This window comes from Peromyscus californicus, unplaced genomic scaffold (genome assembly GCF_007827085.1).
Source record: "Peromyscus californicus insignis strain IS unplaced genomic scaffold, ASM782708v3 Scaffold_16__1_contigs__length_79575227, whole genome shotgun sequence".
Lineage (NCBI taxonomy): Eukaryota > Metazoa > Chordata > Mammalia > Rodentia > Cricetidae > Peromyscus > Peromyscus californicus.
Window position 1 is genome coordinate 63,326,699 of NW_026294458.1, and position 26,538 is coordinate 63,353,236.

Below are 26,538 nucleotides of genomic sequence, written 5' to 3' on the forward strand. Positions count from 1 at the left end.
AACTCAACCACATGACCTCCTAGTCACTGCCTGTCTGTACAGACCTCCAGGTCTTCTATGGTTGGTATTGAGATTAAAGGTGTGTGTCTCCATGCTGGCTGTATCCTTGAACACACAGAGATCCACTTAGCTCTGCCTCCCAAGAGCTGGGATTAAAAGCGTGCACCACCACCACCCAGCTTCTGCTAAGGCTTGCTATTAGCTCTGACCCCCAGGCAACTTTATTTATTAACATAAAAATCACATTTCAGTACAAATAAAATATCACCATAGCTGGGGATATAGCGGCTATGACTGGCCACAGCTGGGTTTCCTTCCTGAGCCAGCATGGCTGTATGAAAGCTGTAGCTCATAGCAGTGTGAGGAACCTTGATCCTCTTAGGCAAAAGGTGGTTGAGAGCCCTCAGCCCAAGAACCAGGGTGGTAAATAAATAAATAAATAAATAAATAAATAAGACTAGGACAAAGGTTTACTGATCTTTGAGACAGCAGCCAAAGCCATGCAGTTTCTGTTTGCTGGCTGCTTTTTTGAAGAGCTCTGCAGCTGCTCAGCTACATTGACTGTGACAGCCACATTCACTCTGGGGCAAAGTTCCTAGGGGAAGATTGCCATAAAATGCTGCAATAACTGAGAGTGAAGTTTCAACCACTCTTGTTTGAACTAGGGTTGCATTCAGAGGAACTATAAGACTGGTACCATAAGTGTCTTTTTGAACTTTTCAGACTGCAGAAATGGGACAGTTTTGAAATCATGTATGCATATAGACTCTATCAACTATGATGATTTATGAATTGTTTTGTGTATGCATGTATACTTTATTAACTGTGATGACTCATGAAATGTTTTGTGTAAAAACTGTTTTATTAAAAATGGAGAAATTTGTTTTTTTCTTTCCAGGCTCAAGAAAAGGGGAAATTAATAATCCTCAGTCTCTTTAATTTTTTAAAAAAATATTTTCTTGTCCCTTGAGTGGATTAATGTTAGTTTATGTTAATGTGTCCCATGTTTTGTGTAGTTTCATTAAGAGGCTACTTTTGGATGTTTGCTAATGTTTATAAAGTGTAAATAGTTCTATCGAGAGTTTAGTTTTGGATGTAAGTTTGTGAGAATTGTAATTATGTATAGTAATATTTATGTTAAATTATGTTAACTTGTTAATGTTAATGGTGATGATAAGGGGCTCTTTAGGTTTGATGTGATTGCATAAGGAGATTGATGGTTTATTTGATGTGATTGCATCAGGAATTTATAGATTTAAAAAGGACTTGACAAAGGTGAGACTGCTGTAGTCACCTTAGACCCATTCAAAAAGGACATTCCATCCTTATCATCCTTTATTCCTTTACTGGGAGATATGGCAGTCATAGGAAACAGGAGTATTGCTCTGATTTTTCCAGGTGCTTGCAAGCTCTTAGTGGAAAAGCAGCTACAGTGCTGCATAGAGTTAAGCTCTGGGGGAAATTTGTGGAGGCCAAAATTGTTCAGGGTCAGAGAATCTGGGCTTGCTCTACCCATCAGGGTTGCATAATGGGGTGATTTGGTCATGGGTGTGTTTGCCAGGTATTTTGAAGGGTCTACACTTGGTTGTATGGTGTGCTTGTTCTTGCAAGTGGGAGGTCTTTTGCCTTTCCCCTTGGCATATTATAAAAAGCCCCTTTAAATAAAGGAGGAGGCTGATGAGTATTGATCCAAGGCCTGCCAAAGCTATCCTGTGTTTCTGTCTTTCTTCTTATTGGCTAGGTCTCTCTTTCTATCTGATATTTTCTCATCCCTCTCTCCTCCTCCTAAGAACCCTTGAAAAGGTGGGAGCTGAACTCCCATAATAATGATATTTCACTTTAGTCATTTTTGAGATTGTAACTAGAGTTTTCCTGCCTTGCCCACAGTCAGGAAAAATCTTTGTCACCCCCCAGTCCCACAGCCCCTCAGACCCAACCAAGTAAGCACAGAGACTTACATTGCTTACAAACTGTATGGCCGTGGCAGGCTTCTTGCTAACTGTTCTTATAGCTTAATTTAATGCATTTCCATAAATCTATACCTTGCCACATGGCTCGTGGCTTACCTGCATCTTCACATGCTGCTAGTCATGATGGTGGCTGGCAGTGACTCCTTCTGCCTTCCTGTTCTTTCTTTTCTCCTCTCTGTTAGTCCCACCTATACTTCCTGCCTGGCCACTGGCCAATCAGTGTTTTATTTATTGACCAATCAGAGCAATTTGACATACAGACTATCCCACAGCATGAGATTGTCATGAATACATAAAACATAAAATAACAAAATAGTTGGCTTTATATATTGATATAAAACCTTCCAAATTGTTTGCTATAAAGTGAGCTAGTGAATCAAAGTATAATTTGTTTTCCTTTGCATCTTTGTCCGTACAATAAATCCTCATCTGAATGAATACTTTGGATCATACAGGAGCAACCACTTTGACCTTGAATAAATTCTACAGAATTCAGGCAATATAGTTGCATTTATTCTAGCACTAATAATGAGTGTGGAGATTTCTCTGCATTTTTCAGTCCTCAGTTATTTTGTGGTGCCAGTGATCACTGAGGATGAATTCCCATGATTCCAATGGATTACTTTAATAGATTTTCTTGTCCTCAGTGTGTTTTGCCTCCTAAAGTCTATTCATATTTAGCCTGCAATCACAGTCCTTATATCACCATGCCATTCTTCCTAATATGATTAGTCTATATTCTTATAAATTAGGATATTTAGACTTTTGTATAAAAGCAAAAATTGAATCAGATTTGATGACAACTTCAAATAACCTGTTGATTCTATTTTGTTTGTATTACTGGCACTAATTCCTATGGAATTAACCAGGTGCTATCAGTAGAGGTAGCCCAACTTACCCTATATAATAAGTATTACAGTCCATTCCCAGTTTCTAGTTCAGTAGAACTTAGATGCAGATTTGAGGTCTGAATGTTTAATATACCCTCCTGATGATTTCTGGTATTTTGAAGACTGGAAAAGTGCTGATAATGCAAGCTTTATTTCTCACATAAAATGTTGTCACTTTCCCATAATTTTCTTGTAAATTTCAATCAGCAGATATAGCTAACACATCTTGTGCAATCATGCATAAAAGTGAAAGCATGATTTTAAATATGTTGTCTTTTCATTTTGTCCATAAACATTAGTAAATGTCCATTACGCCACCATTTTATATGGTCATCATTCCTGTCCTTAATAATTTTTCCTCATGGGTATAGAAATTATGGTGTTTAAAAATTGGAAGAGAGATTTGTAAGTATGTTAGTAAATGGCTCATTTATATATGTGGAGCCTGAATATAGAAAAAGAATGACTTAATTTAAAAGTGGTGACAATTTAGGTCATTTAACCAAAACAATTAAATAGACTGGTAGTCTATTAGTATAGCTGTATACAACCATTTTAATGTTTTTTAAAAATATATTTTTAAAAATATATTCCTTCTCTCATACAATTCATACTTACCACAGTTTCCCCTCCTTCCACTCTTCCCAGCTCCCCTCAACATTTTTCCCCCAGAATCATCTCCTCTGTTCTCTTCAGAAAAGAGCAGTCCTTCAAATGACAATCAAAAAAAAAGCAAGATATGAAAAGACAAGGTAAAAGTCCTTGCAAACATGTTAGTGTTATTTCAATATAGTCCCTGAAGAACAAGAATGCTGTATTAGTATGATCATAATGATGCTTGTTTATAAATTATAAAAATTAATATATACATATATATTTAATTAATTTATTTTACATCCCAACTGCATTTCCCCTCCCTTTTCTCTTCCAAGTTCTTCCCTCCACCTCCACTCTTAACCTTCCATCCTCTCCCCCTTCATTTGTATTCAGAAAAGGGCAGACCTTCTATGGATATCAACAAAACAAGGCTTATCAAGTTGCAGTAAGCATAAACACCTCCCCAGGTATTAAGTTTGGCAAGGCAACCCAATATGAGGAATAGGGTCCCAAATTGTTCTGCGACAGAATTAAAGACAGCCCATACTCTCACTGTATGGGAGGACTACAAAGGGACCAACCTAAACAACGGCCACATACATGCAGAGGGTCTAGGTCAGTCCCATGCAGGCTCCCTGGTTGTTGTTTCAGTCTCTTTGAGCTCCTGTGACCCCAGGTTAGTTCATTATACAGGTTATAATGTGGAGTCCTTGACCCTTCTGCCCCCTGAGAGTCTTCCTTCCTCTTTTCAGCAGGATACCCTGAGCTCAGCCTAATCTCTGACAGTGGGTCTGTGCATCTTTTTCCACCAGTTGCTTGATGAAGCTGCTCTGATGACTATTGGGCTAGGCACCAATCTATGAGTATAGCAGAATATCCCTAGGCATCATTGCCTTGCCTTTCCCCCTCTCCAGTCATGTTTGGTTCTATCCTAGGTCTCTGGGTCATCCAGCCTTTGAGGCCTGGTGCTCCAGGCAGAGTCAGGGATGGGTTCCCTCTTGTGGAATGGGTCTGAGGCTGGTACAGTCATTGGTTGGCCTACAATCTCTGTCCCACCCTTACTCCAGCATATCCCATGGCAGGACAGACTGTAGGTCAAAGGTTATGTGGTTTGGTTAGAATTGCATCACCTCTACTGGAAGACTTGCTTGGTCACAGGGGATGGACAGTTCATGTTAAATATCCACTACTGTTTGTCTTAGCTAGGGTCATCCTTATATATTTCTGGAAGTTTCCCTTGAAAAAGATTTCTATCTGACCCAGAAATGTCTCATCTTTCCAGTTGTCTCTTTTGATACTCTCACAATACTCCTTACTCCTACTTTATCCCTCATATTCACATACCCACCTGCATCTCGCCAATCTAAGATAATTTCTTCTCTTTCCCCTTCCCAGGGAGATCCAAGCTTCTCTTGAGCTTTCCTTGTAATCTAGCCTTTCTAGGTCTGTGATTATACCATGGTTATTCTTACTTTATAGCTAATATTGAAATATAAGTGAGTATTTACAGTATTTGTCATTCTGGGTCTGGGTTACGTCATTGAGGATGACTTTTTTTTTTCTAGTTCCATTCATTTGCCTGCAAATTTCATGATGTCATTGTTTTTCACAGCTGTTTAATACTCCATTATGTGAATGGACCCACATTTTCTTTGTCCATTCTTTGGTTGAGGGACATCTCCATCTTGATTTTCTTTTATAGGTTTTGGCTGTTATTAATATATCTTCTAAGAATATAGTTGAGCAAGTTTCCTTGTGGTCGGATTGAGCATCTTATGGATATATGATCAAGATTGTTATAGCTGGGTCTTGAGGTAGATTGATTCCTAATTTTCTGAAAAACTGCCGTATTGATTTCCAGTGTGGCTGGACAAGCTTGCACTGCAACCAGCAGTGAAGGAGTGTTCTCTTCGTGCCACACTTTCTCCAGTGTGGGCTGTCACTTGATTTTTCACCTTGGCCATTCTGACAGGTGTAATATAGAATCCCAGAGTCGTTTTGATTTGCGTTACTCTGATGGCTAAGGATGCTGAACATTTCTTTAAGGGTTTCTTGTCCACTTGAGAGTCTTCTGTTGAGAATTCTCTGTTTAGATCTGCACCCCATTTTTTAATTGGATTATTTGGTTTTTGATGTCCAATTTATTGAGTTCTTCATATTTTTTTTGGGAAATCAGTCCTCTGTCAGATGTGGGATTGGTAAAGATTTTTTCTCATTTTGTAGGCCTCCATTTTGAACTCTAGTTGATGTGTTTTAACTTACAGAAGTTTTTCAGTTTCATAGGTCTCATTTATTAATTATTGATCTTAGTGTCTATGCTATTGTTATTCCATTGAGGAAATTGTCTCCTGTACCAAAATATTCAAGGTTATTCTTAATTTCTCTTCTATCAGGCTTAGTGTATCTGGATTTTGGTGAGGTCATTGATCCACTTGGATTTGATATTTGAGCGTGATGATAGACATGTATCTATTTGCATTCTTCTTCATGCCAACATCCAGTAATTCCAGCACCATTTGTTGAAAATGCTTTCTTGTTTCCATTGTATAATTTTGGCTTCTTTGTCAAAAATTAGGTGTCCATAGGTGTGTGAATTTGTATTCAGGTTTTCAATTTGTTCCTATGATCCACCTGTCAGGTTTATGCCAGTAACAGGTGGTTTTTATTACTAAAGCTCTGCAGTGGAGCTTGAAATCAGGGATGGTAATCCCTGTGGAAATTCGTTTATTGTACAGGATTGTTTTAGCTATCCTTGGTATTTTTTTCATATGATCATCTCATTAGATCATTAAAAGCCTTTGACATTATCCAATACTCCTTCATGACAAATTTTTTGGAGAGATAAGAGATACAAATAACATAACTAAACATAGTAAAGGCAATATGCAGCAAGCTGACAGCCAACATCAAATTTACTGGAGAGAAACGCATAGTAACTCCACTAAAATCAGTAACAAAACAAGGCTGTCCACTGTCCCCATATCTATTCAATATAGTTCTTGAAGTTCTAGTCGAACAATAAGACAACTAAAGGAGATCAAGGGGATACAAATTTGAAAAATCAGTCAAAGTATCATTATTTTCATATGATATAAATACAGAAGTAGATGGTATGAATACAAAAGCAAACCCAAAACTTTTATCATGGAACTCCTAGAGCTGATAAACAGCTTTAGTGAAGTGCTTGGGAGGCAGAACCAGGCAGATCCCTGTGAGTTTGAGGCCAGCCTGGTCTACAGAGCGAGATCCAGGAGAGGCACCAAAACTACACAGAGAAACCCTGTCTCAAAACACACACACACACACACACACACACACACACATACACACACACACACACACACACACACACAGATTGATGGTATGTATCTATTAGTATGTTGAGTGCAAATTCAGCTTTTTCTAAAAATTAGGTTATTCTGAAAGTCTCAATGAGCTATGAAATCTCCATTGTTTATATCCTGAACTCATTATACCACTAAAATGACCATTTATTAATTAAATAGTATGCTATGTGAAATTAAATTTTTTTTTGTGATCAAATATCTTTCCATGCATTGAATTTCATTTTCATTTGAGATGTCTGGGATTCTGGATGTTGGTCTCAGTTTTGCAATGTAAATTATCTTGTATTCAGTTATTACCCATAATTAGTTCACAATTCAGTAATAATTGATTTGAACCAGTTTTGAAAGAGTAATTATGCACTGTTTATCTAAATTCTGTTCTCCAAACACAGTTTTTCCTTTTAAACCACTGCCTTGATATCTATTTTCCAACAGTATATTGTAGAGCTCTTCAGTTCTTAACTTAGAGTGCACAATTTATATGAGTAGGTGAATCTTACTCTTTTAAAGTACATTATCTTAGTTCTTAAGAAATTTTATTGATTCATCTATAGACAAGTAATTGATTCTTCTATAATTGTCAAAATAAAACTATTTTAAAGTAGTTTTTCAAAGAACATAACAGAATATCATGTGTATGCTGTCAAATACTTAACTGCATTAAGTAGATTCAAAGTATGTACTTTACAATTAAACTATGGAAATCATAACCTTATGTGCATTTGACTTCTAAACAACAAAGCATAAAATTAAATATATACATTTTCCTATAGAAGTCTGACAAAGGTTGTGACTATTATATGGCTGATACTATGTCATAATTTATTTTAACTACACCTAATTTGATGAAATGAAGCACAATGTAAGATACATCCGCATGGCAGAGTAAACTGTGAACATTTTCAGACTAAAGGACAACAATGCATTGAGGCCCCTTTGGTCAACAAGGTCTAAGTAACTAACTTGACATCTTCATTGAATTAGTCAGGAAATTGTTTGTTTTGGTTATAGTTTGCAGAGACAGCAGGTATCTGACCAAGCTCTTGAGCATATGGTAATGAGTAGACAGTGAAACAGAAACCCTGGTCACTCTGTTTTGAGTTAGAAGCCCATAAAAAGAGCACTATGTTGAATGTCTGCTTCATTTCTTGGTAACTTCTTCATTACCAGTTATGAAGAAAACACTAACAGGCCTATTAGAACTCATTTATTGTTTAGTGACTTTTGACAGACTTTATGTTTTATTTATTTTTTTTGTGTACTTTCATAGGTTTATAGGCTCTGTCTAGCTAAAATAATCTAGTAAATCTTTGATTAAAAAAGATAAAACAAAAAAAGGCAAGCTTGAAAGAAATAGCAGTATATGTTTTGAATCATATAGGAATTGAGTGAAACACAAAATAAAAGATATGTTCCTGTTCCTTAGACATGTAATTTGCATGAGGAATTTGCAAATTGTTCAACTTTTCTGATTCTACTTTAGGGACTCAGAAGAAGGAAAGCATTTGCCCTGAGGAGTGTATGGATTTGCACTGCCTAACTGCATGCATTTGGAAATGATTCAAGAGCACACTATGTTGGAAGAACAGAAGTTACCCAGGAATTCTACATTAAAAACAAAGTTTGTACAGTCACTGGAAAAGAGACCAACAAGTGGCTGAATTAAAAACCTGCAGAAAATTGAAAATATTTGAAAAATATGTGAGCCATGGTCTTTGCAGAGAATAAAAGACACATAACAATGAACACTATTAGTGATATATATTTTGTTTACTTACTGGAAAACTTTTTTCTTTTTGACTATGGATGAGGAATTTGTCTTTTTTCTTCCCCAACCTATCATCTGCTACATAATTGCCAACTCCCAAACACTCAAGATATAAAATTAAAAAAAAATCATACTGAATCTAGATTTTTTAATAGTTTCTTTATTGAAAATTTTTTCATGCCATATATTCTGATCACAATTTTCTTTTCTCAAACTCTTCTTAGACCCTTCTCATTTTCCATGCCATCCAACACCATGTGCTTTTTTTCCCCTCTTTTTAGAAAGCAAATAAAAAGGCATGACAACAACAAGAACAATAGTGGGGAAAAAAAACAATAAAAGGAGAGAGGAAAACAACAAAACAAAACACAGGAAACATACACACACACACACACACAAAAAAAAAAAAAAAAAAGACCAGAAATTTCAATATAAAGGCAAAAGACCAGTCAGACAAAACAAATGCCCAAACAAAGCAATAAGAGACAAAACATCTACAAAAATAACATTGAGTTTGATTTGTGTTGGCCCTCTACTGGTGGGCACAAGATGTTCTCTCAGGTGTGGCTAATACGTCTAGTGAGACTTCATTTTAAGCTGGGTGTCAACTTCAGATAATCCCTTAATTGGGGATGAGAGCCCTTGTCTTCTTCCCCTCTTACTGCTGGAACACGGTCTCACTTTAACATGTGCAGGCCCTGTATATACTGTCAGTGTTTTTTTTTTTTCTGAGTTCATCTGTGCCTCAGTCTTTTTGTGGCTTGAATACTGTGTTTCCTTGATGTCCTCAATCTCCTCAGGTTGTTAATATTCTTTTTGCCTTCTCTTTCACATAGTTCCCTGAGCCAGGAGTCAACAGTTTATATAAAGACTCCCCATTTACTACTGAGTGTTCCAAAGTATTTCAGTGTCTCACATGTTCCAGATATGAGTTTCTGTGTTAATTCCCATCTACTGCAAGAGTAAATTTCTCTGATGGTAGTTAAGCAAGGCATTGATTTCTGGATATAGAATAATGTTGATAAGTTTAAGGCATATCCTTGACTGTTCTTTTTGTAATGTATAAGTGTATGCACCTCATGAACTATATATGTACCTAGTTGTACATATTACCTCTGTAGTCCTGAAGAAGACATCAGATGCCCTGGAACCGGAATTTAAGGTGGTTGAGAGCTTCTTGCTCTGTATGGGTGCTGGGAAGCAAATGCAAGTCCTCTGATTGCAAGCACATTTCTCTTATTTGCTGAGGTATATCGAGATCCCTCATACCTAGCTTTCTAGGCAAACAAAAGCATGTTAAAATTCCACTATTTTTCTCCAGTGCTCCAGTATATATTTTTCTTTTCCCTTATATTCACTTTAATTGTTGATTTAATATTTAAATTGTAATTTTCCATTTAGTTCCATAGAATACATCTTAATAGTAAATTATTGGTGTAAATATTACTTGTTCATGCTTATAACCACATTAGTTTATAAAAAAAAAAACAAAAGTAATCTATTAGAAGCAACTGAACTTTCTTTATTAAAAAATAAGAACCTATAGTATTTAGATAAACAAAGTCAATATATATATATAATATGAAACTAGTATTTAACATTAAAATATCTACTGAAGGCAACACTGATATTAAATAAGTTATATTTTGAGTCTTCTAGATTTTAATTGGCTAATTAACATGATATTAAAATTGCAAGATAGACTTTAGAAATCAGTTCTTAAAATAACTTCATAAAAAGGTTTTCAGTAATTTAAATTATTTGGTATATATGGCAAGGTCATGTCATTGTTTGATTGTATTAGAAAGAGATTTTTTTTTAAACATTTAAGATATAGCCAGTTGTAGTGATGCACGCTGTGACACCTGAATACTGGAGGGTGAGTAGGGGAGATCATGAATTCTAAGCTATTCTGATTGCTGCAATAGCAAGGCTGTGCCTCATAAACAAAGAGCAAATATTTGGGAAAACAAAAAACAACAACAACAAAAACCTTACTATAATACACTTGGATGGTGGCCATGTCAGAGGAGCAGCAGGTGGTAACCAAAGTTCAGGTGTGAGCCCACCAGGAGGAAAATCCCTGATGGGTGAATCTTGGATAGACAGGCCCCCAATACAACAGACTCCAGAATGTCATTTGCTTCTGCTGTGCCTGCACATATCTTCTGCTGCCATCTTTCTCTGGTATCTGGCATGGTGGGAATGGGTGTGGGGAGATCCCTACTACCTATAATGCAATGTGTTATGTCATGGGAATAACCCATTCTACTGGGCATTTCTACCAGTGGATTATTATTAAGATGATGTCTTCCTAAGCTGTACTGTCTAATTGATAATAATAGTGTTAGTTTAAATAGAGTTTTGATGTTAAAAAATAAAACGAGGAAGAGTTGCAAAACTAGGACACATGAGTTTCTATTGAGGAGCCATATAGACTGTGGCTTAGGTTAATGATTAAGAAAAACAAGTGAATCCCAGTAGCCCAGACAGCTTAAATTCTTTTAACTATTGTGTTGGTAGATGTGTTCATAGGCTTGGGGGTACATCATAGCTGAAAACAAACCTTTGAAAATAACTTAAAGCTAGACTAAGAAGGTTTTGTCAAATAGGTTTGAGGTAAAAAATCCAAGAAGACAATCTAAAATTTTAGAAAAGTACATAATGGATTGAAGAACTCTTTAATGTCTGAGAACAAGAACAAAGCAGTCCAAATATCATTAGATGGCATGCTTTTCTTGCTAGGATTGGTTGATGAACAAGGGTGATGACTGATTCCTTATATTGATTTCTGCCCTCAAACTTCTGATGTAAGAAACTATTGATGAGTGGATATGCAATTTAAAGATTTAAAGTAGAGCTGACTGATTCTTTTTCATACACAGAAGTTTAGATTTGAGATTCCTTTAAGATTTCTTATAAGATTACCTTTTGAGATAAATAATAATGTGATTGGTCCTTTCTTTGTAACAGCAAAATGCAGCCTGCCAGTAAAACAAGTGCTTGCTTACACTGTTAATCTGGTTATAGAACCAGTTGCTTTGGTATGAATGTATGTAGTTTCTTGGTTGTAGCTGAAGAATTTCTTTCCAGCTCCCGCCAAGTCCCGCCAGTCCAGGAGCCCATTTATAAAATAAACACACAGACTCTTATATTATTTAAACTGCTTGGTCATTAGCTCAGGCCTATCATTGTCTAGCTCTTACTCTTTTATTTAGCCCATTTTTATTAATCTATACTTTGTCATGTGGCTTGTGGCTTACTGGTACCTTACATTTTTTTTTTTTTGTCCTGGCAGTGGCTCTAGCCAGTCTCCTCCTTTCCTTCCTGTTTTCTTAATTTTCCTCTTAGTTAGTCTGCCTATACTTTTTGTTTGGCTACTGGCCAATCAGTGTTTTATTTATTAACATATTTGTCATGCAGAACATCCCACAGTACTTCCCCTTTTCTTTTTTTTAAAGGAAGGTTTTAACTTTAACATAGTAAAATTACATATAACAAAACAGTGATCTAGCAAGAATTACAGTTACAATCTCTAGTCTATTTATAATATCTAGCCTATTTGTTTTTTGTAAAATTAAAGAAAATATCCTATCTATCCTATATTTGTGAGTCTAAGGTTTTATATCTAAATTATCTTTTATCATAACTGAGGAAATAACAATTTAGTCTTTAACTGCATCAAAGGCCCCAGAAGGATATAATATTATCTGAGAAAAGGGAGAAGGATGCAAGCAACTTTTAGGAGTCTTGTAGGGTAGACAGAGACAGCTAGCAACCAGGACAGTCACCTCATGTTCCTTTGTAAAGTTGGGGCATCTGTCTTTAGCCCATAGGGCTAGAGTCTCTCTAGTTTTCTCTGCGAAGCAGGAACCTGAAGGACCATTTTGTCAAGTAAAGTTCAGTGGTCATCTTTTTATGGGTCCTATATGTCCAGTTGATTAAGCAGTCCAGGCAAGAACAGTTTCTTGCCCAAATGGCTATTTTTTGCCAAGGTGAAGATAAACTCCATATGGAGTATCTTCCATGTCCATCCTCCTCTCTGAAGTAAATCTGGTGCTGTCAGGAGCAGACATGTCTCACTGTCCAGAAAGTCTAAATTTTTAAAAATATTTTAAATGTCATATTCTGTAGGTCTTTGAAGTATTTGAAGATTACCTGTATATCTGAAATATATCTATGTATACCTAGAAAACTTAACTAACATGGCTACAAGTATGATTATCATAGATGACTAACTATTAATCTGTTTGTCTAAATTATCCATTACAATCTAAATGAGTTACATGAACATAATACCTCAAATGAGAATAGAAATATATATACAGTATAACAAAATTAACTATAAATTTGTATCAATAAACTAAAATCTATACCAATGTAAAACATTTTAAACAAGTTGCTCTTTAAAAGTAGATTGAATAATCTACCCTTTCATCCTATCATATCTATATCATATCACCCTTGGGATAAATTGTTTTTCACCTTTAGCATGTAAAATGTTTAATCATGTTAAGAGATGTGGAAAATCTGCTGTTTTTTACTTGTAGTCATTGTTGTTCAATTGAAAAATAGAATGTAAATACATTGTAATTTCTATATTGGCTGCAAGATTTTTCCATGGTATTAAGCTATAAAGGAAAAATAGATATAATGTTTAAATAAATTAGAAGGAAAACATCAAGAATTAGAGTTAGAAGGAAAACATCAATGAGAGTTAGAAGGAATACGTCAAGAATGAGAGAATAAGGAAGAGTAAAGATGGAGTGAGAAGGAAAATATCAAGAATGAGAGAAGGAAATCACAGGAAAATAAAGAATAGATAATGCAAAAGAAGAACAAAGAACAGGTCTGAAGGAAACCGTCAAGAGAGTGTGTGAGTGTGTTTTCCTTTACCCCCTCAGATTAAAAAAAAAAAGTTTTACTACATAGTCTCTGTGGATTCCCTTTGAGCTGTGCATTGCTGGAGGCTGGTCCCCCAGGCAATGAAAACACTTGAATAATGTACAGAGACCTCATGCTTCCCCAGCAAAAATAGAAAAAAATACATTGTGTAAAATGTTTTTTCCTCCTGGGGTTGGTCTTACTATACAGATAGGAACATTTGCATATACTGTTATTTTCAAGAACAAGTTATAGCACACGACACACATGAGAATTACTGTCCTTAATACAAAAACTCTTTATTAGCTAAATTTTGTGACTTCTTATAACATTCAGCTTTAAATTTTATCATGAGGCTTTCAAATTGTCTTCCTTTAAATGGGACTTGTTTTCTGGGATATTTTCTCATATATTTACTGAATAAATTATTTACTTTCATTTAAACAGATTTTTATTTAGAACTAGATGTTCAGAGAGATTGCAATAAAAACAAAATTAAAAAACACTTGGAGGTTCTGTTCTGTGTATGCTTCATTTAATTTCCTATTGGTTACAGATTTTATTTATTTATTTATTTAAATTAAGGGATAATGACAAATTAAAATATAAGCTAAAATAAAAAAGCTATCATATTGAGGGCTTGGCTCACATAGTCAGAGAATGCTACAGATGTACAGAAAGCCATGTCCAGACACAGAAAACATCTAGTAATTTATAGTATAACTAGAAATGTGCTGAACAAAGAAAAGACAATGGTTATATATAGTCATAAAAATAAATAGTTTAAAAATAATAAAGTTCTTTAAAAAGAGAGTAAAGTAATATAGAAAAACAAGCCATGTAAGGATAAAAAATATTATAACACAGGGAATTTGGACCTTTTATGGTGCTTTGTTAATTTTGAATTCTTTAAATGCTAATGAACAGAGAACAGCAGTTCAGAGAGACATTGGATTATGAAAAGGAATGCTAAATTAAACCAGTCTATATATTTTAGAGATGGCTTGGCTTCAGAATGGAAGTCAGGAAATGTGTTGCATTGGGGGAGAGGTTGTACTTTATTTTCCGCAGGAATCAAAAAGCTACAGATTCATTCAAAAAATAATAAAGATCAGATTTGACCGGGGAGATCTCTTCAGTATCTTGGCTACAGACATAAGGGAGGAAGCCAAGAAAGACTACAGGACAGGTGAAATGTAGGCTGATCCTTCTGCATTGGAACATCTCTGAAACATGGAAAAGACATACATCTTGTTGGCTATAGAATCCTCATATGTATTACTACAAGCCATGCTTTTATATGGCATGTATAGAAGTTTAGTTATAAAGTCCAAACATGCTTCTAAAGTGGACAGATGCCTTTTACCTGCTCAAACATTAATCAGAAAATCATCTGTAGCTGTCTTGTACACATAGCACATTCTATTCTCATGTTAATGAAGATATACATGCATATATATGTTTCCTTTAAAAGTTTGTGTGTTTTCAGAACAAAATAGCAGCCACCAATGAAGACAAGTAGCCCAGGTGATCCAGCCTCTCAGAATGCCTCTGTTGCAATTTCGTCAAAATTCCTCACCTAAAGCAACTTCAAAGCTGCTACCTGAGATGGTCCAGCCTCTCAGACTACTCCATCCAAGACTTTACTTTCTTATCATGCAAAAACTAAACAAAATATTATACAGCTAGCTTTCCCAGGATTGATCACTATTCAGATTTTCTCTGGTACCTCTAAAGAGGCTGTCATCCCTAGACAACAGGAAAAAGGCTAGAGAACATGATGCCCATATTCCCAAGATGCAGAATGGGTGCATTGTGGTCATTCTGTGGATGTTTGTCATTATTTAGAGGGCTTAGTTGTAAGTTGTTACTGGTCATGGTTAGAAAACAACAATAACAACAAAACTAAAGAAAAGTAGGTTGGATTCAAGGACCTATTTCTGAAAAGAAAAAGGGGATATAGAATTGATAGGATAAAATACTAAACTATTGAATCTACTTTTAAAGTAAAAAAAACAACGATTAATTTCGTATATTTACATTGGGATGAATTTTTATATATTGATACAAATTTAAGGTTATTTTGGTTATACTGTATATATGCTTCTACTCTTATTCAATGTATAGTACCTATGTAGCTCATTTAAAAATACAATATAAATTTCTAGTCCTTAAAAGTTATTGTTACAAATTATTTAGGATAATTAAGAGATACATATTAGTAGTTAGTCATTTACTAGTCAAATTTATGGCTATGTTTGGTATTTTATCAAAGTCAAACAGAGATGTATTTTAGATAGACAGGTGGTTTTCACACTCTTCAGAGACCAACAGAATATACCAATTAAAATATTTTCATAACATAAGGCTTTTCATGACAGTGAGACATGTCCGTTCCTGGCAGCACCAAGTTACTTCCAAAAAGGTTGATGGGCATCAAAATTTGCTTTCTTTGTGACAAAGCTAGCCACTGGGCAAAGAAACTACCCTTGTATCAATTGCTGATAGTATGCTGTCCAAATTGGACAGGCAGGACACAAAAGAAGGCAGCTACTCAACTTTGCTAAGACAAGGTAGGGCAGTCCTTCAAAATCCCTGCTTCACAGAAAAGTCTGTCAGATACTCTAGGGCTGCAGGTCAAAAACATATGCCCCCATGTTACAGAAGAAACTTGTTTGACTGTACAGGCAGTCATATATTTCTGTCATTTCTATAGTTTTGGGAGTTGTTTGCTTTGTATTTCCTGTTTACTCAAGAAATATTTTATCTCTCTTGGGTATCTGATAGGTACTGAAGAGTAGACAGTTATACAGTTTTTCTTGTTACCACATTCAGAGAAAAACTTACATGAAATATGTAAAGTTTATAAAGGTGAGAAACATAAAAGCTTAAGTTGTTTGTCAAAGATAGTGTTCTAAGTTCTAAGATGATTGTAAAGATACGATAGAAAATGGTTTAGGTATAAAACTTTGGACTCATCAAGATAAGATAAGTAATAGAGTAATTTCTCCAAATTTGCCAAATACAAATGGATTGGGCATTGTGAACATAATTCTTATTTGATAATTGTTCTTAGTGTATATAATTTTTATTTTGAGTTAAAACCTTTTGTTTCTATTTAGACAAAAAGGGGACAATGTTATGGAGTATTTGTACATTGTGTGAAAATGTATTGTTCTGATTGGTGTAATGAAACCTGAATGGCCAATAGCTAGGCAGGAGGTATAGGCAGGGCACTCTGGCAGTAAGAGAATTCTGGGAAGAAGAAAGGCAGAGTCACCAGCCAGATGCCAAGGAAGCAGGATGGGCAGTATGGAGATGATGTAATGAACCACATGTCAAAACATACATTGAAATATGGGTTAACTTAATTCATAAGAACTAGTTAGGAACAAGCCTAAGCTAGGACTGAGTGTTCATAACTAAAAGTAAGTCTCCATGTCATTATTTGTGAGCTGGAGGTCCCAACAAGAAAGTACTGCTACAGGCAACTGTAGCACAAATCTTAGAAGGTCTTATTAATAAAATCAAACCTGAGACCAGGTATTGGGGTGAAAACTGAAAGATCATAGAAATATACAAGCCACAGCTACCTCACTCACCAGTTCCTCAGCTGATTCTGTTTCCTCAGACTGGAAACCTCTGAGTCCTCATCCAGAATGTATCTCAACTGAACTGCTGCTCCAAAGCCTGAAAGCTTAACCAGCTAAAAGCTTCTAGTTTCTGGTCTTCATGCCTTATATACCTTTCTGCTTCCTGCCATCACTTTCTGGGATTAAAGGTGTGTGTCACCATGCCTGGCTGTTTCCAATGTGGCCTTGAACTCACAGAGATCCAGATGAATTTCTGCCTCTGGAATGCTAGGATTAAAGGTGTGAGTGCCACCAATTTCTAGACTCTGCATCTAGTGGCTGTTCTGTTCTCTGACCCCAGATAAGTTTATTAGCATGCACAATATTTCGGGGAACACAATACCACCACAGGCAACAACCTGAATTGCTGAAAATTCTTATAAAATTTTGGTCAACAATTCAATCGAAGGTAACTTAGTCCTGGGAATGGAAGTTTCATTTGGTGACAAGAAATATTTGGGGCCCTATCTCCCCCATTATGTGGCAATTCATTTAGATTAACTTCACTTATGAATATATTTTAGAAAACATCTATTGTATTATGTTTACATAACACCCCTCAAATGTTCCTTAATCTTAACTTTCTCTCTTTTTCGTACCCTGTTTCCCTCCCTCTCCTCACTTAATTTACTTGTTTCCCCCCATTCCACCCATAACCATCTATTCTATTTTCATTTCCTGATAAAATCTAGTATCCCAGTCTATTTCTCTATACATAATCTCTCTGGTTTTATGGATTGTAATTTTGTTATTTTTTACTTAAGAGCTAATATCCATGTATAAGTTATTATATACCATAATTCTCTTTCTGAGTCTGGAATGCTTCACTCTGGATGAGTTTTTTTTTTTTTATTTCCAGTCATTTACCTAAAAATTCCAAGATTTTATTTTTTAACACCTGTGTAATACTCCATTGAGTAGATTCACACTATTTTATTAAATATTTATATTCTCCCGTTGAGGGGCTTATGAATAAAACAGTAGCGAACATGGTGAAGCAAGGATGCTTGCATTAGTATGACATATCCTTTGATTGTATGGCCAAAAGTGGTATAACTGGACTTTGAGGTACATCAATTCCTATCTTCTAGAGGAAGTAACATATTGATTTCCATAGTGGCTGCAGATGTTTCATTCCCACTAGCAGTGTATGAGTGTTCCCCTTATTCTACATCCTCAGAAGCATGGATCCTAATAGCTCCCTCAGGTGAAGGGGTGAGAAGGCATAACACTGGGAGTCAGTTGAAGGCAAACAGCAGATTAGTTTATTCAGTAATGGAGAAGGGCTTATATACCCTCTTCCCAGCACCCAAGCTGTGTTCCAATCTGGTAGCATTACGTAGTCAATCCTCATTGACTAGGCATGATCAGAACTCTGACAGTACCTGTTCCTAGGCCCTCAGGCAGACTCCAGGTTGGCTCATAAGGAAGTATGTTATGTGCATGTCTTGGCAACTGGTTTGAGCCAATTTCCTTGACCCTATGAACCTGTCCTACTAGGAGCTGTCACTTGTTATGTTGATCTCAGTCATTTTGACAAGTCTAATATGAAATCTCAAAGTGGTTTTGATTTGTATTTCCCTAACTTCTAAGGGTGCTGAGCATTTCTTTAAATTTTTCTCATCATTTGATTTTCCTCATTTTAGAAATCTGTTTAGACTTGTACCTCATTTTAAATTGGATTGGTTTTTCTTTTGGTATCTAGTTCCTTGAATTCTTTTTATATTTTAGATATTAGCCCTATATCAGATTTGTAGTTGGTAAAATCATTTCCCATTCTCCAGACTGCTACTTGGCTGTGTCCTTTGTGGTACAGAAGCTTTTCTGTTTCATGAGATCCTATTTCCTAATTGTTGATTTTAGTGCCCATGCAAATGGTGACAATCATTTAACTGTGAGTCTGTCCAATTTTCTAAAAATGTCACCCAAATTAGCTCATTTATTGCTTTCTAAAGTCACAAGACACTGTGAGCATTTCAAATCATTTGTAGCATATAGAAAAAAGAAATTAAAAATACAATAGGTAGAATTTTTCATTGGAATGGCTATTCAGAAATATAATCCTAATTAGACACTGTCTGGGTAATTTTTCTATTGCTCTGACAAAACACCTTGACTATAATGACATACAATAGAAGCATTTAATGTCTGTCTAAGGATTACAGAGGACTAAAGTCTATGACAATCATGGAAGAGAGCTTGGCAGTACATATGTTATCATGGTGCTCGAGGTAGTAGCTTAGAACTATATAATCACAATACAGAGAGAGCTAACTAGGACTATGGTAGTCTTTTGAAACTTCATTACTTCATAACATTATAACAGTGAAAATTTGACATAATCTATTGTAGTTACAGAAAAGACAGGTGTTATTGTCTTTTAAATTTGTGCAAGATCATTTTTTTTTCAGTGAACTTGAAACTTAAAAATTGTACAAATATTAGATGAATTTGTGTCTAACAATTTAGGTTATTTTTCTATCCAGAAACTTCTGAATTATGGTTATAATGCCCTCTAATCTTGCATTTATTTGTGGAAGTAAAGATAATATCAGGCTTTGTTATAATATTAATATTAATTTTTAAAATATTATATTTTACTTTATTAATTAATTGGAAACTCATAAATAATAATTTTACAGTAATGAGAAAATACTTTTCCTGTTCTCTTTTAACTGTGCAGATACCCTAGGGAAGAGGAAATGCATTATCTGTGATTTTTGTGCATTTCTAGATTACCTTGAAGGAAAATATGGAAATAGAAATAGTGAAGAAAATTGTCAATGTTTCCCACTGAGAAACAATTTATTTGTTTGTAATTAGAATTGAAATACTGATCTGAATTTCCTGGGTAACTGGGAAGTGATGCCACTTTTAGGCTGAAGATTCTATAGTTCTGATTGATTGATTAGAACTTCCTGATTGCAGAGAAACTTACCCATTTCCAGTTTATGTCATCACAAAATCTATGTTGTCTCCATTCATAGTCATTTCTTCACCTCTGTCAATGATCTAAAGTCTTTTGACTATCAAATAAAACTTCTGTCTTCTTAGTTGACTGCAAGCTTCCAAGAATGCAAGAAGTAAAAGGTCACTCGATTCCACATGGACTCTATAGCAGAGATTTCCCAGCTTGCTGTAGGAGAGATATGTGATTTCCCCTTCCAGTGTACTTTGTAAACCACAGGTTGTATTTTTTCTTTTATTCTACAACTATAATGGTTCATGCGATCATTTCTATAATGAGTCATGCCATTAGGAGAAATCAGAATACAGGGCAGAGTCATTCATACTTAGTAGAGAAGATACTAACTCTTATTTTCTTTGAAAGAGCTGTGTTTGCATGGACATAATATCTATGCTATCTGAAAATAATAGCTAAAAAAACATGGAAATGATTCATTTGAAAATGTGGAATGACAAACTAATACCCAATTTTCAGTCTTTAAAGAAGCCCATCAATTCAGAACTCACATCTCTGGATCTGGGGAATAATGAATATTTTTGAAAGGATGGTTAAATATCTTGAGTTTATAAAGTAACCTGTCTTACTCATTTATATGTAGAGATTACAGATAATAAATATAATACTAACAAATGGGAAATTCAGATCAGAATCTCATCTCTTAAATACTAATTCAAGCTAGGTGGTGGTGGCACATACCTTTAATCCCAGCACTTGGGAGGCAGAGCCATGTGCATCTCTGTGAGTTCAAGGCCAGCCTGGTCTGCAGAGTGAGATCCAGGACAGGCAGCAAAACTACACAGAGAAAACCTGTCTCAAAAACAAAACAAAACCAAAAAAAAAAAAGAGAGAGAACTAAATAAATTATTCAAAACTGAGAGTGCGACATTTTCAATGAAATGTGGTTTCTTCAATATTTTAAATCAATATTTTAAAAGCTGAATGCAAAGGAACTTAATTACCAGAAGTGCAAAGATGAGAAATTGGAAGAGAATAAGATGCTTGGCTCATGCATTTTCCTCTAATCTCAATTGTGATTATTTTCTTCAAACATAAAGATATTTTTTCTCCCTTCTAATTCAAAAAATAGTATTCTAGGTAATATAAAATTATGTGAATTAGGTGAAAATATAAAGTATCCATGACAATAAGAAGAAACAGTTACTTATAATTAAAAAACAACATAATATTGCAGAATAGATAAATAACTATTATAATATATCCATATAGTTTTATACAGGAATCTTGTCCAACATACAAGTGTTTAGCCTATCTACAAACATTCAGGTAAATAAATAGTATTTGCTCTAAGTATATCTCCATTTCCTTAGATCTCACTTTTTTCCTGAATTCTTAAAAATTAACCAGTGAGAAGTAGAAATGTAACATGTTTTACAGTGGCGTGAATGGACATTACTTAAAACAAATGTGATTGTGAACATTTGCTAAAGTACTTTCATTGCCGTTATTATTCATGGTAGTCTTTAGTGTTTAGTTAAGCACTCTAATGGTATTTCCACATAGTTGAGATTTTGATATAAAATTTATATCAAAAAATTTATATAAAAAAAGTTGACTGAAAATGTGCTAAGGATTTACTTTAAAGTATGAGATAAAAAAAACTTTTTTGTTTCTTTATAGGCTCTATGTATAGGAAAGATCAATACATATCTGCCCATATAAGGATTTTCTAAAGGAATTATAACTTAAAAAAGTTTTACTGGTAAAAATAAACACACTCAATATCCCCAGATGTGTGCTCAAGGCAATGAGACAATTATAATCCCTACTAAGTTTATTTTGAAGCATATCAGACATGTAAACTTTTATGGGGAAGGAAAGTATAAACACCTGACAAAAATCCTCTGATTGGAGCAAATCACACACTACCTCAAACATCAACATCTTTTCCATTTTCTAAATTTAGAAGAAAAGAAAAATGGAAAGTATTTAAAACTTGTTCTGTGATAATTAGCTATGTGCAGAGCAATTCAAAATCACTACTTAATGAAAATTCTGAAGTGGTTGCAATGTTTAAATCAGAAATCTTCTTCTAAGGAGTCTTCATGCATTAAATGAGATATTAATACTATTTAAAAATAGAAATGTTACTTACATCTAAAATATACTCAATTGTGGTGTTTTTAGAAAATAAATACAATTTGATTATGGATAACTTTAGTTGTTATTTGAAAGAGATTGCATGTGCATATGCAATTGTAACTATATTAATAAAATGATTAAACTATGGATAATCCTACACTTTGTGTGTGCTAGTAAATATTCTGCCACTGAGATACATCATATCTCTCAAAAAAAAGTACATTCTTAAATCCAAAGAAAATAGATTTTTGGTAAGCATACTTTAGATTACAAAATGTGACTTTCCTGTTAGTCATTTTTCCAGAGTGAACAAAAATTGTCTTTCAGCAACATCCTGAGAACTAGTTATATGTACAAAACATGTTTCAGATTGAATACGTTGACTGGTGTCTGTAAGCCTACCAGACAGAAAAATATTACCATAAATATGAAGCTACCCCATCCTCCACAATACACATGCACACACACACACACACACACACACACACACACACACACACTCCAATAAAAACATGGAATAATTTGTAAAAACTGTAGATACATATTTATGAGAACAGAAATAATGTGGTAGGGATCTGAAAAGTTTCCAAGAGAGGATAAGAAAGTTATTTCTTTTTTTTTTTTAAGATTTATTTATTTATTATGTATACAGCATGTATAACTGCAGGCCAGAAGAGGGCACCAGATCTCATTACAGATGGTTGTGAGCCCCCATGTGGTTGCTGGGAATTGAACTCAGGACCTCTGGAAGAGCAGTCAATGCTCTTAACCTCTGAGCCATCTCTCCAGCCCCGAAAGTTATTTCTTTACTCTTCCCATTTATAAAATATTAAATGCATCTGGTAAAGTATATATTATTGAAAATACTAACATTTAAGTTTTACAGTTTTATTGTATTATGAATTGTTGAGTAATATGAATTACTTTGTAGAATTTTATGTAAGAGTGAGAAATAAAAATGCATGTTTTAATATATAATGTATGAACAAGTGAATGATTAAGTTACAAGGATTATCTATAATGATAAAGTTTAGATACAGAAGACTAGATCTTTTAAAATGTACTATTTTAAAGAGACTTGTTATCATAACATTTACTTTAAAGCCATATAAATATTTTATAGAAAGAAAAATGTCCAAATAATTCAGTTAATGATAAGCAACCCATATTAAATTATGGCAAAATTATCAAATCCATATACAAGTAAATTATTCCTAGTGAATTTAAAACATGGTATTATCACAATATACCTATAGTGAGAAAATTTTCAAAATACTTTTTTATACTAGTTGGTATTTTTATTTTCAGTTGTACGTGTCATAAACAATGAAAATTGAACAATTTCAAGACATTTGACTTGTAACTAACAAATATCTTAGAAGAATTAATCTATGTATGAATAAAACTATCTAAGGATAAAGTAAATTATGGAAATCCCAGATCATATATTCTACATCTTAAACTGAAATTATGTCATGAAAATAGTTTGTAATAAATTGGTAAACAAGGAAAATAACCGTTCTACACTCTACAATCAAGATCTGAAGGCAAAGAGACTATTCCTGTTGATACTTCTTGATCTAGTGCAAAGGGAGTGTGTCCTTTTCTAACTACAAGGAAGATAATTCAAAAGATTAGTCTGCACTATCCAGTATGTCAAACAAAAAAATGACTGTTAGAATCATATCACAGTGACACAAAAATGTAACAGAGAAAGTTTTTCTTGAAACATACATGTAACCTAAGAAATTAAATATGTAAAATTTATATGGCTGTAAGTTAATTATATTTAAAGAGTTTAAAGACAGACGGTGGTTCCACACACCTTTAATCCCAGGACTCACGAGGCAGAGGCAAATGGATCTTTGTGAAGTAGAGCCCAGCCTGGTCTACAGAGCAAGTTCCAGGACAGCCAGGTCTACACAATGAGAGCATGTCTAGAAAAACAAAAACAAAAATGAACAAAGAATTTAAGAAATAGAAAGATGATGTAGTGAAGAGATCAAACATTTATGTCGGCTTTACTTTAGGAACTTTACTACAGTTTTATCATGAATGAAAAGCTCAAAGCTATTAAGGTACTTAAAGAATATCAAAATGGGATTTACACAGTACTTTACAAAAAAGCCAGTAATTTTAGGCAACCTTTGCAACATCAAGGAAACAAAGTGCAAAATAATCCCGTAATGTATAATTTTCTGAACAGCAAAGTAAAAAAGCAACAAAAAGGTGATGTGAAAAATTGGAAGAAGTATCTGTATGAATACAGATGACAAGGGTTTTATCATAGAAATAATTAAATTATGAGAATAAATACAAAGTATCATTGGTCATCACAGAAATACAAATCAAAACTCCCAGAATATATTATCACTCCCTAAAAGCATGAGTACACAGACTAATAGCTGCTGATATTGGCAAGGATGCAATAAAAAAAAAAAGGAATCACCTTCATAATAAAGAAAGAAATTAATGTCAACATAATATTTATGGACAAAGGATAACATTATTCATCAAAAATGTTAATATAGAGCCATCAGATACTCAGTAATTCTGATCCTTTGTATGCTGTGGAATAATCCTTTTGTATACTCTGAAAATTTGTCCCATGGATTGGCATATTAAAAAAGCTGACTGGACAGTATCTAGACAGGAGTATAGGCAGGACAACCAAGCTAAGGATGCTGGGACAAAGAAGGTAGCAGTCAGAGGAGTAATCAGCAGATGCAAGGAGAAGCAAGATGAGTATACTGTACTAAGAAAGGTCCCAAGCCACGTGACAGAACACAGATAGGAAATATAGGTTAATTTAAATGTTAGAGTTAGCTAGTAACAAGCCTGGACTATTGGCCAAGCATTTGTAACTAATATTTAGCCTCTGTGTGGTTACTTGGGACTGGTGGCCAGGAAAAAAAAAGTCTGCCCACAAATGGCATTCCAACGTGAAGCCAGAATTTTCACAGAAGGTCTAACAAAGCTTAAAAAAGAATGCTCAGAGCACATTGCATGAGTTGACTGTTTGAAACCTGGGCCTTATACAGGGTCTCTTGGCTCGGCCTGGGAGGAGGGGACTGGACCTGCCTGGACTGAGTCTACTAGGTTGATCTCAGTCCTCGGGGGAGGCTTTGCCCTGGAGGAGGTGGGAATAGGGGGTAGGCTGGGGGGAAGAGAGGGGGGCGGGATGGGGGAGAACAAAGGAATCCGTAGCTGATATGTAGAACTGAATTGTATTGTAAAATAAAATAAAATAAAATAAAATAAAATAAAAAAAGAATGCTAAGCACACAAAAATAAAGTCAAGCATGACTTCTTGGTAACTGCTTTTTCTTGGGTAAGCTCTGTTTGTCCTCAGCAAAGACGGGCACGACTTTTTTTAAGAGATGGCTTTCTGACTCAGTACTAGTAGCAAAAAAAGCCCAGTTCTTTTAAGAGGCCCTACTACCAAACACTTAAATGGGGTTTATGAGCAGCAGTGGGTGGTATACTACACGATGGCAGTGTGTACTCAAAACCTTCCCAGAACTGGGCCAGTAAACATGGCTCTCATGAAGGTACCTCTGCTGTGGAGCTCAGCTCTCAGGGATCTAACCCATGCAGAAACAGCCATCAAAACAGAGGTCCCAGCCACACTGCTTACCAATTTAGAGGCTCATATGGTCACAAAAAGATTACAGAAAGTGATAGAGATTCAGATGAAAAAAACTCTAAATGGGTTACAGTGTGTTTAATAATATACATAGGCTTGGGAGAGAAAAGAAAAGGTATAAACAGTCATAAAAAGAAATATACAGTTTTAAAATAATAGTAAAGTCCTTAAAAATGGAGTAAAGTAATATGAACGAAAAAGCCATGTAAAGATTGGAAATACACAGAGTGTCTGGATCCTGTATATTATTGTGTTGTTTTTACTTTTTTTGGCTGGAAAGAGACACTGGATTAGAGCGTTTAAATTAGACCAACCTATATATTTAAAAAAAGTGTCAGCTTCAAAATAGAAGTTAAAAAACCACACTACTTTGAAGAAGAGGTTTTGTTTTATTTTCACAGAAAATAAAAGGCTATGGTTAAAGATGATCAGGTTTCCCCCCTGAAATTCTGGCTTCACACATAAAGAAATAAACCTAGAAAAACTGCAAAATATGTAACGTATATTTTACATTTTCAAATATAAAACAAAACATCATCTTTGGCTGACTTGTGTACAATACATAATCTATATTTGTATTAATACAGAGATGTATATGACTTTAAAAGTTTATGTAATTTTAGAACATGAGGACCATACACCAATAAAAATAGATGGCCCAGGTGATCTAGCATTAAGGCTGCTGACCGAGAAGATCCAGCCTCACAGAATACTCCAGCCATGAATTAACAATTAT